The 7,266-nt window shown below is 51.7% G+C and overlaps 1 non-coding gene across 1 annotated transcript; it reads left to right on the top strand.

The window, feature by feature from the left end:
* Positions 1 to 2,135: 2,135 nt before the first annotated feature.
* Positions 2,136 to 2,237, top strand: LOC115868031. Its single transcript, XR_004045386.1, has one exon. It is a non-coding gene; the product is annotated as a small nucleolar RNA U13 (small nucleolar RNA).
* The last annotated feature ends 5,029 nt before the right edge of the window (positions 2,238 to 7,266 follow it).

Here is a 7,266-nt window from a genome sequence, read left to right as displayed (position 1 = left end):
CCGTGGGACTTCTGTAGCCTTCTCCAACACCATCATCCGGAGGCATTGCTGCTTCTCTGTCTTCCTTGTCCACCGTCCGGCGGCGTTCACATGCACACAAGGCCAACGTCAAAGTAACGTCCTGGCTAGTCAACCCTCTCAAGAGGTCTTGTGCAGCAGATTTGCCCCATCCAACATGTCATTTTGATAAAGGGGATGAAAGAGTTCGTCTACTGTTCATCAAAATACTAGAAACATAACGAAATCGAAGATGGAGCTTGTTAATGATCCAAAATGTAACAAGCCCCGCCCTTGAAGTAAAGATTTGTTCGGTAGCAGAACAGGGACCAGGGTGTCCACCTGGGCATGCGCCAATTCAGGCCAGGGGTGGCAGGGGGGTGAGGGGGGTGTGAAGGGCAATACACCTAAGTGGGCGGTGTACCTGGATTAGCCCAATCTAGGCCAGGTGGGCTTAATTCAGCCAATGGGTCAACCAGTGCCGTTGGCCATGCCTCCCAGCCAAAAGACCCAAAAAGGCTGGACCCCGAAGACCACCCCTTCTTTTCTCCCTGGACCCGGGAGACCACCCCCTTCTTTTCCGCTGCTCCTCTGCTTCCATTCGGCCATGTTGCAGTCTCTCTCTCTCTCTCTCTCTCTCTCTCTCTCTCCCCTCAGGCTGCCACATGTGTGAGATGTGTGAGGGTGCAGTCCCGTGCAGTCCCGTGTTTACATTATTATAAAACCTGAAACTTCTATCTTTTATAAAAACTCACTTGGACCACAAACCAGGCTCCGGCGTGAATTTCTTTCTCATGCAAAGCCAAGAATCAAGATATTCCCCACCCAAGTAATCTAATAGATTCCTTTTACAAGGGTGGGGAGGGAGGGGGCGGAAAAGGAGCTGATACCAAGGGTTTGAATAGAAAGAAAGCGTTTTGAAAAGGAGGAGGGCAATATATGTAAAAATGTACTTAGCACAATGGATGGATGGATTGTTACAAGAGCTGTAAGAGCCCCAGTAAAATTATTTATAAATAAATAAAAGTGTTTTTTTTTAAGTTCCTCTTAAACTGAATAAGGCTGGTCTAACCCAAACGGAAGAACGCAGGGCATTTAGATAAGCAATGCAGCCTGAGACTTCAGGGGCTGCAAGTCTGCTCCCCCCGGAGAAATGTAGATGGTTCTCCAGGAAGCCCGCTCCTTTGGTCTGCCCATTATCTCCTGAGGACGTTGCAAACCTGTTTTTGTCACATAGTTTAAGGTAAAGAACTTACTAGATTTTCACTGAAATTTTGAAGCGTGTTGGAGATAGCAAACCCCACTGCTTTCTTCTCTCATGCACTTGCAGAATAAACTCAGAGTTTCTCAAATCAACCTGGGCTCAGTCTTTGGCTGACACAGTGACGGCCATTCCCAGGCCCCTATTCCACACAACAATCTGATTTCTTGGCTGCTGCTTCCAAGAGCAGATACTGAGGATCCACACAGGATGTAAACCTGCCATTTGAACCCAGACCTGAAGAGTGTCATCACGTCGCTGGATGGCCTCCCTGCCCGTCTCACTCGGAGGGGTCAGGGGCTCTGAGGGAGCTGCCAGCAAGACCAGTTTATGCTGGACTGAACCACAGTGGACAGGGTTGGCAAGTGCCAGGACTGGCAAGCCCAGAATCAGGTAAGACACTCTCTTGAGTTTACCATGTGACTAAGTGCTTCCTGGGTATTCTGTGGGCACACACACACACACACACACACACTAGCCTGTCCTGCCTCATCCCCTGCTTCTCTGGGGCTCCACCTTACATCCCAGGAACATATAACTGTTTCTAGGTCTCCCACACACCAAGTTCCTTTGTCCACTGTTCCTGTTGCCTACCCTACTATTCCCATCGTTTGCACCTGAACTCAGTGTCCAAGTCCCTGCTTAGAGGTCATCGTTGAGCATTCTTAATGACCCTGAGCAGCCGGCGGCTCAGGGCTGCCCCAAGCGGGTCAGAGTAGAACTGTGCCCCAGAGGCTCTTCACTGGCCAACTTTTCCAGCGTGGATCTCCAGGCCTCTCTTCCAGGGCCCCTTGGCATCTACTGGAACTGCCAGTGGGCAAGTACATGAACATGGGCACCACTCAGCTTCTCCAGGGAGCATAAAATGAGGAACCAGCTTCTTTTCCAGTTATAAGCAGGAGGATTGGGCCTTCGTGTTTTGTGTGATGTGTGCTTCCCATTAACCCAGTGACAACATCGGCACATTACCCGTCTGCCATAGAAAAAAAAAAAACAACTCACTGCTGTCAAGTCATGAACTCCACACTCACTGCCGACAAGTCCATTCCAACTCAGAGTGACCCTAGAGTACAGGGCAGAACTGCCCTGTGGGCTTCTAGGACTGTCACTCTCCATGCGAGCAGAATGCCTCATCTTTCCCCTGAGAGCAGCTGTTGGTTCTGAACGGTCAACCTCGTGGTCAGAAGCCCAACAAATAGCCCATTATGCCACCAAAGCTCTTGTTGAGGCCCAGGGGTCTAATTAAAATTAAAAACACCAAGGGGGCTTCAAGAGGGTGATGGGAAAACTCCATTGTCTTCCATTCTATTTACCCACAAACGTTTTGAAGCCCCTCACATGTAACCCACTGCCCTCCAGTCCATTCCAACGCACCACAGTCCCGCGGTCAGAGAACGGCTCTCCACAGGGTTTCTGAGGCTGTCAGTCTGTCTAGAAGCAGTGCATCATCCTTCTCCTGTGCACTGGCTGGTGGCTTCGAACCACGGACCCTTCCCTTAGCAGCCCAGTGCTAACCCCACTGCACCGTACGTTGGTGTGGTTTTGTTAGCGGTGGTTGTAGGTGCCATCAGGTCAGTTCTGATTCATAGCAACCAGAAGGAAACAGTGCCGACTCCTCGCCATCCTCACGGTTGCGGGGTGTGAGCCCATCGATGAAGCCACTGTGTCCGTCCATCTTGTTGGCAGCCTTCCTCTTTGTCGCTGCCCCTCCGCTTTACCAAGCATGCTGTCCTTCTCCAGGGACCGGTCTCTCCTGACAACAGATCCTAAGTACATGAGAAGCAAAGTCCTTGCTTCTACGGAGCGGAGCGCCCTGACTGTACTTTCTTCAGAACGAATGTGTTTGTCCTTCTGGCAGTCCGTCATACTTTCAGTAATCATCGCAACACCATCGTTCAAGTACATGAAGTCTCCCTTATTCAATGCCCAACATTCACATGCACACGAGGCGACTGCAGACGCCATGGCTGAGTCAGGCCTGCCTTAGTCCCCCCAGGGGTCCTGTGCTCTGCAGCCTTTCCGAGGGCTCTGCAGGAGACTTGCCGTGTGCTGCCCGCAGAGCGCTGAGGAGGTCGCTCTTTCTTCGAAGCACAGTTACTGCCCTGCGGGGACAGATGGTTGTGTTTGGGTTACTTATTGTCAAGTTAAAAACAAAAACACTTCAAAATGTAGGGACTTGAAACAACAGGGTGTTGTAATTTGTTTTTTCCACTCACAAACATACAACTTGGGCAGGGCTCTGTGGGCGGAAGATCTCTGCTCGGTGCGGCACCCCTGGGATAGCTAGATTCACAGCTGCCAGCCCAGGGCTACGGTGGGGACTCGGTTCCTGTGCCAGGGAGCCTCCGCCCCCGGGGCTTGAGCCACCTCATTGCATGCTGGCCGCTTTCGGAGCCTGAACACCAGCCATGTTCTCCATTGGTCTGCAGTCCGTGCAGGCTCAGGGGCAGGGGGCTTTTAAGGTGGAAGTCCAAAGTTCCGGTGCAGAACCGTCATCATCTGTGGAAAATGCCATTTGCTGCTATTTGCATAAAGGCTTTTCCTGCGATTTTGTAGCTCATTGTTCAAGCACATAGCTGTTTTCCACACCGGGAGTAAAATCCAGGTAACCACAAATATTTAACAGGCAAGTCTGAACCCTGGAGGCGCAGGGTGTCAGGAAATATCAAAAGAGGTGGCCCAGCCCCAGGCAAGGTCAAATGAAAACCCCTCTCCCTAAGTCCTTTTATGGAGTGGTTGCCATGGTGATGGGAAGGGTAGCCAAGGGTCACAGTGAGAGAGGACAAGAGTTGTTGCCCTGATATTGGAGCATATACATCATTTGTCAAGGATCACTCCAAACACACACACATACACACCACACACACACAACCTGCCCAAGGTCTGTTCAGCAGTCCTTGCAGGCTGTAAAAGACTAACGGAATATGCTGATGGCCTGGAGGCCTCTGTCTCCTTCTGAGTGGCTTCGGGCTCCAAGGGAGACACACCTTCTGGATGGTAGGTCACCTCCTCCAGGAAGCCTTCCGGGATTATGCAGCTAAGATCCACACAGCCTCCTCAGTCTGGTCCCTTCCCCGAGCCCCGGCCCGCCCACCCATAAGGACCGAAGTTCGATTTGGGGTACTGAAGGTTCTCAAACCGAGGAGGACAACTTTGTAAAGAGAATCAATAGTACTGGGCTGGATCCGTGACGGCGGGTACAGTGGCAAGTGTCCCAGCACGTGTATTTCGCCACGAGTTCAAGAGAAGAGGCAGGCCGGTCTTGGGCTCTCCAGAGGAAATTTGCAAATACGCGCGTGGCTCATTGTGCAGGCGTCACCTAGCAAGCCTCGGGCTGCGTGGCTTCCTGTGTCCCGCGTGGCTCTGGGCACCACTTTTCCAACAGCGTGGGCTCCCTTGCGTGTCTCTGTCACACTGAGGTCAGCCCCCGCCCAACATTTCGGACTTGGTCGGCATGCGTGCTGCACAGTGTCAGCATCGCTTTGGTAGGCACTAGCCCCACGCAGCCACGTGACTCTGTGTTGTGCCCTTCGCTGTGGCTGTGGTCTGGAAGCCAGCCCACCGTGTCTCCGAGGTGTGGCTGCCCTCAGGCAGACTCATTTCAGTAGAAGAGCAAGGCTATGTGCCCATAGATGCCCATTCGAACCAGCTTGCCTCCCAGATGCTGGAAAATCGCTGGTAGCCTGTGGGAAACAGGAGGGATCAGAGCTTGTCTCCGTGAGCCACTCTCGTGGTCCCCGAGTGGGAATCAGTAGAGGGGGTACACGGGCAATCTGAGGGGAGCATGGCCTTGTTGCTGTGCCATGAGAGTCCATCAAGTTGGCATCACAGTGACCCTACTGTGGACAAGGGAACAACGCTGCCCACCCTGCTTGCGTCCGTCCTCATAATGGTTCGGTTTGAGGCCACTGTTGTAGCCACTGTGTCCATCCATCTCCTGAGGCTCACCCTCACTTTTGCTGCCCCTCTACTTTACCGAGTATGATGTCCTTCTCTAGGGACTGACCCCTCCTGATAACGTGTCCAAAGTGTCTGAGACGGAGTCTCTCCATCCTTGCTCCCAAGAAGCACTCTGGCTGCACAAACAAAGAAAGCGGATTTGTGTGTTCTTCCGCTAGTCCACGGCACTGTCTGGGTTCTTCACCAACACCGTGCTGCGAAGGGGTCTATTCTTGTCTTCCTTGTGCAACTTTCACGTGCCTATGAGGTGCCTGAAAAGTCCCTGGCTTTATCCTCAAAGTGACCTCTTTGCTCTTCGATACTCTGAAGAGGTCTTTGCAGCAGATTTGCCCCGTGCAATTCATCATTGATTTCTGGACAGCCGCTCCACGAGCGAGGATTGCAGATCCCACGGAAAGGAAGCCCTTGGCAATGTTCGTTTGTTGAGAGAGTTGAGTTTACTGTGCCAACCTGGCCCACAAACACATGTGGGGTTAATTGAAGGGCAGAGGGATAAATGGCTCAGTAAGCCTCACCTTTCTAGTTCTCAGGTCTCTTGCTCTCTGATGGTCGGACCAGGGTGCAGCTGCCTTAGCCAGTTCCCTGCTTCAGCTGGCAAGGCTCACTTCCTGCAAGACATCCCCAAGGAGAAGCCGCATGGACCTACCCCGATGCAGCCCTGGGTGCTGGAGCAGCCGTGTGGAGACCCCTGCCAATGCTGAGATGCTTACGCGCTCACTGATTCGGCTTTCCTCCTGCAGTCAGCGTCATTGCCTGTGTTTTGTGAGATGGAGGACTTTGTAGATTTGTGTCGGGCATATGGGCTAATGTTGGACTTGTGGGCTTAGGTAGCACAGGGTTGGGATACTTTCTTAATGTACACTTACTCTTTATATAAAACTCTCTCTTATATACACATGAGTTTCTGTGGATTTGTTTCTCTAATGTACCCAGACTAGCACATTTTTGTCCCTTGTCATCTTGCCTCCTGGTCCCATGATGAGGATTCTGGTTTTCTGGACATTGAGTGGCCACGCAACCTTATAAACACCAAATTGCAGGGTGAACATGATGCCCCGCTTCCTCTCCTTCCACCCTCCCAAGAAACGCAGAGAGCTGGTTGGGGCCGGCTTGATCTTTAACACCTCTCTGCTTGTCCCAAGTTAAGTCCCTATGTGGTGCAGATGGTTAACATGCTCAGCTGCTAATCAAAGGGGTCCCTCAGAAGATAAACCCTCCCAAAAAGCCAGTCATTGGACACTCGATGGAGGCTCGATTGGATGCTCTGACACGCCCAGTGTCACCGTGAGTCAGGGTGGACACAAGGCAAAGTGGGTCATCTCCTTTCATCCTGCCCTAAGGACACCTTCCCTGGAAACTGTATCCACATAGAGTCTAATATCACCATTTTATTTTTACCTAGCGTTTATTTCTGGCCCGTGCTGCTGGCTTTCCGTTTATAGTAGCGATGTGAAGCTTGCTGCTTAAAATATATGACTTTAACTTGAAGGCACGTTGAGTTTATAGTAAGTAAACAACAGCCCCGCTGGAGCGGGCTAGGGGAGAGCTGCACCGGTGGGAAGCAGATGACGTGAGGTTCAGGTAACACCGGGGGGGAAGTTTTATCCTTTTATCAATATTTGAGACAGAACTATAGCCCGCCCTTGAGATGAATTTGACTCATGGCAACCTGGGCACAACTGGCCAACCCGTCTCTCGGTCCTGTGTCACCCTCATGATTGCCAGCAAGTTCAGCGACTGCACCGGTCCATCTCACCCTCCATGGCCCTCTGCCAACAAACAATCCTAATAAGCCCAATGCCGTGGCGTCAATTCTGACTCATCATGATCTTACAGAGGAGAATGTCCCCTGTGGGTTTCCAAGACTGTCAGTCTTTCCAGGGACAGACAGCTTCATCTCGCTCCCTTCACCAAATACCATGTCCTCCTCCTGCAGCCTACACCTCTGACGGGTCCCACGCAAACAAGTCAGACAAGGATGGATGGATGGATGGATGGATGGATGGATGGATAGATAGATAGATAGATAGATAGATAGATAGATAGAT

This window comes from Echinops telfairi, unplaced genomic scaffold, assembly GCF_000313985.2.
Source record: "Echinops telfairi isolate 266 unplaced genomic scaffold, ASM31398v2 ScPeMD7_5;HRSCAF=22, whole genome shotgun sequence".
Lineage (NCBI taxonomy): Eukaryota > Metazoa > Chordata > Mammalia > Afrosoricida > Tenrecidae > Echinops > Echinops telfairi.
This window is presented reverse-complemented; position numbering and strand designations above follow the sequence as displayed.